At 42.1% G+C, this 10,313-nt stretch overlaps 1 protein-coding gene across 9 annotated transcripts in view; it reads right to left on the bottom strand.

Moving 5' to 3' along the window:
* The window catches only part of adgrl2a (adhesion G protein-coupled receptor L2a), a 244,320-nt gene extending 234,213 nt beyond the window's left edge, over positions 1–10,107 (bottom strand). For 5 of the 9 annotated variants that reach the window (XM_060941577.1, XM_060941578.1, XM_060941581.1 and 2 more), the window contains exon 1: positions 9,500–10,107. The gene's annotated coding sequence lies outside the window, so the exon portion shown is untranslated. The remainder of the gene's footprint in view (positions 1–9,499) is intronic. The other 4 variants (XM_060941582.1, XM_060941576.1, XM_060941575.1 and 1 more) reach the window with 1 other exon arrangement.
* Positions 10,108–10,313: the final 206 nt, after the last annotated feature.

The following is a 10,313-nucleotide window of genomic DNA, read 5'->3' on the forward strand; positions in this document are numbered from 1 at the left end:
AGTGATTCATATAGGTAGCGGTCTGAGTGAATGACCTTGACGTCTGTGATGTCACAGCAGGAAGTCTATCGGTCTCACCGCCATTTCCGCTATACTAAAACACAGAGCTGACTGCAACTCCGATCCTCCATTTTGAGCTAATTTATCGCCATGACATGTAGATGTGTTGCTGGCCGGTGCAGCAACACGACAGAAGGTGGATTTATGTTGCATTCATGGTCCAAGAATGTTCAAACTGCAAAGATTTGGACGCGTTTTGCGAGAAATTCACGGGCACATTGGGCGCCTACGAAGTGGTCCCTCCTCTGCTCTGCACATTTTACTGAAGACTCGTATGAGACCTCTGATCTGTTGAGGAGCGTTGGCTATAAGCCCGTATTGAAAGAGGGTGCAGTACCAATAATTAAAGGAAAAGAAAACTACAAGAAAAGAAAAGTATTTATTTTTTTTTAAAAAGGAAAGTAAGTTCAGTTGCACCAGATCTCCCGGAGTGTGAGCCGAGGGTTGTTGCTAAAACCCGGGAAGGAACGGGACGGGACATATCGCTCGGGCAGTGACCTCCCTGCGGTTGTTGCTAAAACCGGTGACGTCCCGTTCCGTCCCGGGTTTTAGTAATTGCCTGAGCCGAGCTGTAATGGCGGAGTACTCAGTATGGAGAGAATGGAGAATGAGTGGAGCAGCCGTCTGATTTCTTCACTGGATATCACTGCCATTTCGCCCTTACGTGGAAGAAGCGAATGAACGGAGAGCTGAACGAACAACTGAAAGTCAGATTGTTTCAAAACAATCAGCCACAAGGTCGGCCTTCAAGAAGCGAGAACGCAGACTGGTAAGCTCCGACTCTCATTTGGATATAAAACAACAAAAACAACACGTTGTTTACCTGCATTTAGATTAATACATGTAACTTGTATTGTGTGTTTAAGTTAGCGGTATAAGATGATTTAATTTGCTTCAGAATGTGATTGTCTCAGTTCATCTGATTATTTAATTCGCCTTTTACGTTTTATCAGTGAAAATGCATGCATGTACATGTATGTTGCATAAGTTATAACACCTATCCTGTTTTAATGAGAGTCAACCCACAATCAAAGAAGTCAAATCAGTCGTAGTTGAGCAAGTCGGTGACGGTATTTCTTACTTTCACCATAAATGTTTATTTATATGACTTTGGTCTATAGCTGTCAAAGGCCTCGGCCTTAAAACCGGTTCCCGCTGCGCCGTCACGCACTCAGGGCTGGCTGGCTCAGCGGGGCAGCTCCAATGCCAACTTTGCGGTTGATTTTAACTCTCAAAAATATATTTTTTTTATTCCCATTTATGCAGCATATAAGAGTCAAGGATGGAGATACTATCCACTCAGAAATGTATTTAAAAATAAAGATTCTGCGTATCTGCTTTAACTTCCACCACAACGATTAGACATAATGTAAATATGGTGAAACTCATTGACCAAAGCACACTGGAGAAACTGAGGAGATCCAGTCACAATGTAGGGTTTGATTAATCTCTAAAATGCCCTTGATGATTTTTTTCTCATCCTTCCCCTTACTTTACTTTTATACCAAATTCATCATTCCACTTGCTCGGCATGTGAAGATCTGTATCATGGTATATGACTAAAATAATCTATAATTCATCTGAAAGAGTTAGTTTCAGGACACGTTTCTGCTTTGCGGCAAATCCGGGGTTAAAAATAGCCTGTGGCGCTTTCGGATGGAGTGGGAAGTTTTAGTCACCCGAACAAACAGTGGACGTTTTTAGCTGACTTGATTACATTTGGCAGATTGCTTTTTAAAGCCTTTATTCGAATTTGACAAACGTTTTACTTGCTTTTTCATTTGTGTTGCCGCCGTTGATTATGTGCACCGATTAAAAGGTGCATCACGTATAAGAAATGCACCCAAGTTCTTGTAGTCGTCCTGTCCAAGCTGTGAAACAGCCTGGATGCTGAGACGCCTTTTCGTCTCCTGCCATCGTGGTCGGTAAGGTTAATCGCGCCTCTCTCTTATTGGACCTGTTATGCTTCAAGCAGGGGGGCTTGCGACTTAGAGTCGATGACGGCTGTGTAATTCTTACCGCGCTCGTGCTTGTCAGTTTATGATTAATCCCATACTTGGCAGTAGACGTTCCAGTCGAACTCAAATGGGAGTACGTTTCATGTCAGGGGTGTCAGGCTGATTTAAACGGCTCTATTTGGAATACCGCTCTGTCTTCTGCGTCCTAGTGCTTTCCTCTTAGAAATGCCTGCGAGTGTCCGGAGTGCTTGGTGCCCTGCCCGGCTCATTCTGCCAGAAGAGCAGGATCTCTTGCCAGGAGAACAACAGCAGGTGTAGAAATGGCAGTTGTCCGGTTCGTGATCGCTTGCACCGTGGTCAAGATGAGAATCACAGAGCTCGCCATTCACTGCAACCCATTTACAGCCTTGCCAGGGACAATGCAGCTTTGTCAGAGCCAGCGTTCCCAGATGTCTGTGTTTATAAATCAGCAATACGGAGTCAAAAAAGCATGTAAATGTAAACCTTGTCTTTGCTGCAAAAAGAGCAGCTTCGTCTCCTAGACGTCACTGCTGTGGTTTGTCTACGTAAAATGGTGTCAGATGCAGAGGCTGAGTGTGATAGCGTGTGCAACACGTGGAACAGTTCCCTATCCAAAAAGATCAGCGCTCAGCTGAGGAGTAACCACTTTTCTTTTTACGTAATTACAGAGATATAGTGTTATTGTCTGGAATTAAATTCTTCTATCTTGTGTAAAGTGGCAAGTGTACTGCCTGAGCTGATCGATGGAAATGTCCATGTGATGTCTGCTATTATCTAATCAGAAAGAGACATGTTTATTATTATTATTATTATTATTATTATTATTATTATGTCCTGACAAAAATAAATACCAGTTTGTTTTTGGCCTTTCAGCTGCATGATAAAGACGGAAAGAGGCGTGATGCCTGAAATTTACAACCCGTGCTTTGGTTTTCTAAGATTAGCATCTGATACTGATGCACACGTTCAAAACTGTTACTGTTTGCTTTGCTGAGGTTTGCCCCGAGGCCTTGAGAACGAGTGTTTCGGAAACCAAAACTCGCTCGTAATAAAATTATACAAAAGGCAGCCAGTAATATCAGCGACTGTACTGTAAGTTATCAACACCTGGCCATCTTCATGAGAGGTGAAGGAAAGTAAGCAGAAGGTTCCGTCGTGGCACAAGTGTCCCGTCCCTGCAGAGTGAAGTGTGTTCGGAGTTGCTAAGATCAACACCATGACTATTAGGGCTAACCGGTGCTTCGCTGTGAAATGCATTTCGGAGCCGTCCAGGAGAACCACAAAGGCCAGATCTTTCACTGAAAGTCAACAAAAAGGAAATTATATATAATCACAATAAATGGATTAAGAAAACATTGGCTACAGAAATACTGATTCCGCACGTCAGACGAATATTCCTGGATTACCGAAATGTGTTCTTTTCTGATTTTTTTTTTTAATTCTAAATCACAATATTTACACTGCAAAAAATAAAAATCTTAGGAAGTTTATTTGTCTATTTTCAAGTCAAAACATCTAGCCACCCTTATTATAAGACATAATTGCCCAACAAGCAAAACCTCATTTAGCTAGAAAGGCTAGTTTTTAGACAGTCCATCTTGAAAATCTTGTATAGACAAAATGTCTTGAAAAAGTCTTATTTGGAGCACCTTTGAAAATAAAACAAGGTTTTTTTAAAACAAGTAAGTACATTTTGGACATTTGTCAAATGCGGTTCGTCGTGTTTCAAGAAAAAAACAACAACAAAGTACCGTATGCTTGTTTTGGGAATAAATGAACTTTACTGAAATCTTTGAATCTAGTGCCCCAAAATGCATTCTTGTGGCTCAGGTGGATAAGGCGCCATACTATAAATCCGGGGACCTGGGATCGATTCCGACCTGAAGTCATTTCCCAATCTCTCTCCTGCTCATTTCCTGTCTCTACACTGTCCTATCCAATAAAGGTAGAAAAGGCCCAAAAAAATGGCTAAATGTAAGAAGTATGATCTTGTTATAAGAACTATTTTGATTATTTTGAGTTAATCAGATCTCGCATAATAAGTTCCCCAATCTTATTTTGGAATTATTTCATCTAAAAACAGGTTAGATTTTTCATCTTACTTTAAGAAATCTTACCAAGTCAAATTTGACTAGTTCCATTGGCAGATTTTTTTCACCTGATTCAAGCAAATATGCTTTGTTTTAATCTTTTATTTCTTATTTTTGAAAGGCCATTTTTTGCAGTGTAAGCTGAACAATTTACTTATACCGCTGCAGAGTTCAGAAGAAAAGCTGAAGAGTATAACCTGGGTAACGCAGACATCAATGGACTTGTTTAATGAAGACAACGTGTGCTCGTGTTCATGTCTACTCTTTACCCGAGTTAAGTTTTACCTACAATCTGGACTGTACAAGAAACTAAATTCATAAACAAAGCAAAATACAATTATTCGAGATTTTTGCAGGATCTTCGAGACTTTAACGACAGCGCTACTGTGATCCAGCCTGTACATTTTAAAAACACTAATTATTCAAAACAGCTCACGGGAAGAGCAGTAACGCTTCAAAGAAAAATGCTGGTTTTGCTTGTAGTGCTGTAAGTAGAATTAAATAATTAAAACTAAGCAGCGTCTCTTCTACATGTGTTAACTACATGCAGTACAGTAGAATCTCTATATGACATTTCTTATTTAAAAAAAAATCTTCTCTTATATAAATTAAAATAAACCATTCTTATTCATATAAAACATAGCTTGTAATATTTTTTTAAAAAATTATTAATCTAATAAACATAAACTCCTATTAATCCATCAGGGTCCGAAAGCCAAAGATGGCAGAAGTTATCGCGACCTGATCTGTGACGGCTCAGCATGATTTGCGCTACGCAAATCCGCTGGATTTGCTAGCGTCTAACATGAAGCTAAAATGGAGCGAAGTTCAACATGTTCGACTAAAATAAAGACTCGGTTTTACGCTGACAGCTCTGGATACACGGTACGACTAGCGAAACTGCACAACCTTTAAACGGATGCGGATACGGCGCGTTCTTCTTTCTGTCCTTTCTTCGTGGGATAATGCAAATGCACCGTTTATACCGGATATGCTACTCGCGTAAATGTAAACCAATGCGACCTTCGAGTATGCCTTATTAGCGTGAAAATTATTAAAGCAGCCCGAGAAAAAGAGGCAAACACTCATATCATGAGTGCTTCCACAAACTCGATTGCCTACACAGTGCACTTTACATGCAGGGCGATTTACATTTTTATTTAGTAATCATGGGAACTCTTAATGTTTCATAACCGCTTGCCAAAATTTGTCTAAACCCATTACTAATATTGGTGTGGCTTCCAAAAAAGCAAGGCCCGTGCCCAATGAGCAGCTCAAACCTTTTCCCACAGCTTGGATTACTCATTTGCAGGAGCCTTATCTATGAAGAGCATGAGCTTTGGGATAAACTGAGGATTAAGCGACGCTGTATGGCAAGGTGAATTTAACTGGACAGGGTCTGCATCGGCAGGGCAAATCGAAATAGTTCAAGATGAGCGCGAAGGAAAAAAAACAACAACAAAGCGGCAGGATCAGCCAGAGCAGTCGTACTGAACAGTCTCAGCAACCACAGAGGACAAGTTTTTTTTTGTGCAAAGCCAGTTTTAAAATGAAACCAGCTCGTGATGAATGGTGCCAAGCAGAATTTTCACCGATTACAATTTGCTATTTTCTATTCCCTCAGAACTTCTTTGGAGGGGGGGAAAAAAAAAGAATTATAGACCCGCTAGCAATAATATAAAACTTCAAACGCTGTATGGCGCCTACATTTTCTTCACATTCTAGCTTACTTTTTTCTCACATCTGTCAAGGACAGCGTTGCGGGGGGAAATTACGCTGCAGCCCATCTCACCTCACCGGCCTGAAATAACAGGTCTGTCTCGTTGAAAATGGGGCTTTTAAGTGTGGATGCGATGCGATGTGGTGAAAGCCGGTACAGACACAACCCCTTCTCCCTGGCAGCTGTCTGCAAATTCTCACTGCCACCCCAGCTTTCCTCTCGCTCTCTCTCTCTCTCTCTCTCTCTACCTGGCCACAGCCAGTGTTTACTTCAGCGTCTTACTTCTGTTCCGTGACAGAGGGATTGATTTTTTTAAATATTTTTTTTCTCAGAAAAGATGAGACAGAAAGTTGTCATGATGTCACTGCAAATTCACAGAAGAGAACATCGTTGTGTATTTCATTTGCATTTAAATAAACATCAGCGCCCTAGTCTGAAGATTAAGGAGTTTAATCTCTAACTTTAAACGAAAGAAATATACAATATACACAACACGAATATGATCCCTATATGAAAGAGCCATAATAATAATAATAATAATAATAATAATAATAATAATATTGTAGCAGTAGCATTGAGAACGATAGTAGTGGTAGCATTAATAAATTAGATTAGCATTCATATATATATATATATATATATATATATATATATATATATATATCAGAACCAGCAGTTGGCCATGACATGGACGTATTTCCTCTAAACACACTGTTCTTTCATTTCATCTCCCTTCTCCACTGTTCTACTCCTCAAGCTAATTAAAGCAGCAGGGCATGAACCTCCATTTCTCCCCTGTTTGCGAAACCACTCGACAAGCTGACAAATGCTTTAAAACACAACAAAATGGGCACTGCCAGGTCCTGAGTGTTCAAACTTACAATGACTGATTAGCAATCATAAAAATAAAGCCTGTTGTAAAAAAAAAAAAAAAAAAAATTGATAAAGGCCCCGGTTTTAAGCATGTCTCATAAAATACAATATTTGTGCTGTGTTTATTTTCTTGAATACAATAAGCACCCGTGAGCACAGCATGGATTTGAAATGCAGTGCACTGCAAACACATGGCTGAGTAAAACCGGGGGAAGAAACGGTCTGATCTGAGATTATTACATTGCTCCGTGCGTGGCTCAGCTGTAAGGAAACGGCATTGATTATGTATAATCACTTTTTCTCCACTTCTGCGTACGGGCTATTCCCTTTCCTGCTTGATCACTTGTGCCCTCTCTTTACTTGAGCACTGAAAGGCCGGTGTTGCAGGAAAGTCGGGTGAAGCACTACTCACACGCATATTTCATTTCACGTGCTCGGGCTTTCACCCGCTACGACGTTCGTGTACGAACATATTAAGGATGATGGTGTCTAAATCAACAGCGTACACCACTTACAGCTTTTATTTGGCCTGCCAATGCAAATGATTGAGTCGAACCACATTTTCCTGCCTTAGAAGTGAAGCCACAGCCTTACTGTCGAATAAACACGACTACTCCTTGTTATGGCTCTATAAGCTTCCCCATTGTTAGATTTGAACTGAATATTCGCTTTCAGCATTCACTAAAAGCTTTAGCTCTAAAGCATATTACTGCACTGTTTCCTTTTCGTGCATTTCCACCTATCCATGTGCAGAGACGAGAAAAACACTCGCTCCATTGAAAGATAGAACAATATCTTTACATTAAAAGAAAACACAAACCCAACACATCCAACAGCTCCACTGATCTCCAAACATTTTAATGCAAGTGAAAACAGTCTGAAACGTGCAGCTTTGGAAAAGTGGTGACAGGCCTCTCAGAAAAAGAAACAGTGATTTTCTCTGGAGCAGATGGTCACAATGATGCAGTTATTAGATGCATGTTTTAGATTCTGGATCACTGCGTCAGAACAAAATACCTAAACGTCCAAAACGTACAGAGCTGGAAACCTCTCGTTAAAATGGCAGGTAATTTTCCAACAAATTATACTGTCGGTGCATGTGGAAAGTCATGTTTATGCAAACTAAGAACTGAACGAGTGTGAGTGTGTTTTAAATGTTTTTTTTTTTTTTCTGAGTGCCATTTATGCAACTCACAAATTATTTTGCTTTCCTTGACAATGTGTGCCGTACTTACTGAGACGGCTCAAAGGAAAATGGAGAACGCCTGGGAGAGTTCCCCTCTGAAGCGAACAGGATGGGACAGTGTTTTCACACAGAAACACAAAGAAAGGGAGAAAGTGACGCGCACGCTTCCTAACCCACCCCGCTCCACAGGGCCCGCTAAAACTAAAGGGCACAGGGCTGGAGTGTCTCCTATTGAAACGCGCAGGGGCCACTTTGAAATGCTAATGGTATGGCTTCAAACAGGCCGCATTCACACATGCATGAATTCAAAACATTTTTTTAGGAGGCCAGAGCTTGGCGACAAAATGGCAAGCGTTGTGAAATATGATCGGCATGAAATATCACATATATGGCACAGATAACATGACGTGCCACTTAAGTGCCATGCAGGTAAGGTATTTACTACTGGGTTATTACGTGTGAATAATCACGTACAGATTGAAATTAAGCGTTTTCCTTTATTGCTTAAAAGAAAGTGCATCCATTTTACACTGTTTCCCTTCCTCTTCACTGAAAGAAAACAGCTACATTTACTCATGAAAAAACTCAAAGGCTTTCATGAAAGAAAAGAAAGAAAGAAAAAGATTTAGCCCCCCTGTTTGCCACAGTGCTGAGGGTGAGACAGACATAGACATGCTCACTGAGTATGCTGTCTAGACCAGAGAGAATGAATTTTGGCTTGAAGTCATGCCATGTATCGAACCCTGAAGGTCAACACTGCCAACTTTTAATGCGTTTCACTGACAGTGCATGGTCTCTGTGTGTGTGTGTGTAATCTACAGTGCACAAACACCTCCTTGATCTATAATAATCAATGCACTGGGGCAAAACCGGGTGAAATCTTTAATTTCACACGTGTATCTAGTATGATTTGACCCCAGACATGTTTGCACTGTATCTCTAAAGTCGATGATGCTGATTCTGTTTGCAAGCAAGTGGGTTTAGTTCCGGTTCAAAGTTTAAACCGTGAATTTTTACATGATGGAGAGGAGAAAATCAGTTTCACAGAATAACAAACTACAAAACACCCCAAAACAAACCAATAATAATAATAATAATAATAATAATAATAATAATAATAATAATTACAAACCAGCGGCTCCAGAAGGTCCACGCACACGCGGCGCACGCGCTAATTACAAGTTTCCGTTCCATACGCGCGCGAGCCGGAGCAGCAGATCTCTCTCTCTCTCTCTCTCTCTCTCTGCCGGGGTTTATTAGATCCGTTCTTCAATTAGCTCCGAGCTGTCCCTCATTCTGCTTTATTTTCACACCGTTTTACTAAACAGGTAAAAGTTATTTATTTATTTATTTATTTATTTATTCTAAACATTAAAGATTAGTTTGTGCTGTGTGTGAAACTTCTAAACAGTGTGTGTGTGTGTGTGTGTGTGTGTGTGTGTGTGTGAACACATAACTGAAAAGTTTGCGTTCAAGCCCGACTCGGAGCCGCATAAACCGGAATAAACACCGGGAATAAAGCGCACACACATATGCATACACACGCGCGCGCAGGCATGCAGGCACACAGGCGCGCGCGGACTTTTCTTACCTGTGCGCGAGTTTCAGAAGAAGAAGCGGGAGCGGACGCTGCAGCGCGAGCGCGTTCTCCGGTAAGACGAGCCGCGAGGCTGCGGTACAAACCCAGTCCGCCCAGTCCAGCTCCGCCCCGCTGTGGGAGCTCGGGGAGCCGCGGCGGCAGCAGCGGGTCACCTCAACTCGGTAAAGTCTGACTCACTTCTGCCCGGTTTATTCTCAGAGTCAAAGAGAAAAGATGCGGACAAGTGGCAGCCCGGGAGAACGAGTGGGGGGGACCGGTACCGGCTCCGGCTCCGGCCGGGTAATGGTAACCTGTCCTCTTCGGTAAGTGGTGAAAGAAAACACGCAGCAAAGGAAAAAGACGCGTGTGCGTGCGTGCGTGTGTATTTATATATATATATGTATGTATGTGTGTGTGTGTGTGTGTGTATATAAATATATAAATAAATGTGTGTGTGTATAAAAGATAAAGCTCGGCTTGTGGCTCCTCCGTGATGTGAGTGCGAGTCGGAGCGCAGCTTTTATTGGCGCTCGGGTCCCGGTGTCCGCGCGGCCGCCGCTGTTCCGGTGCGGGCAGAGCAGCTGAGCTAACCCAAAGGTGAGGAAGGCAGAGCGCGCGCGCGCACACACACGCAGTCACACTCGCATTCACATACGCGCGCATGCACGCGCGCGCAGGAGTGGGGAGCGCGCCGGATGGTGCGCGAGACAGGCAAGTTGGCGCAAAAACATGACGTGGAAACTCCAGACCGGACGGAACCGGATTTTTTTTCCTTTTCTCACCTCAGGACAGGGGCGTGGCTAGGATTTTTCAAAGGGGGGGGGGG

This window comes from Neoarius graeffei, chromosome 15, assembly GCF_027579695.1.
Source record: "Neoarius graeffei isolate fNeoGra1 chromosome 15, fNeoGra1.pri, whole genome shotgun sequence".
Lineage (NCBI taxonomy): Eukaryota > Metazoa > Chordata > Actinopteri > Siluriformes > Ariidae > Neoarius > Neoarius graeffei.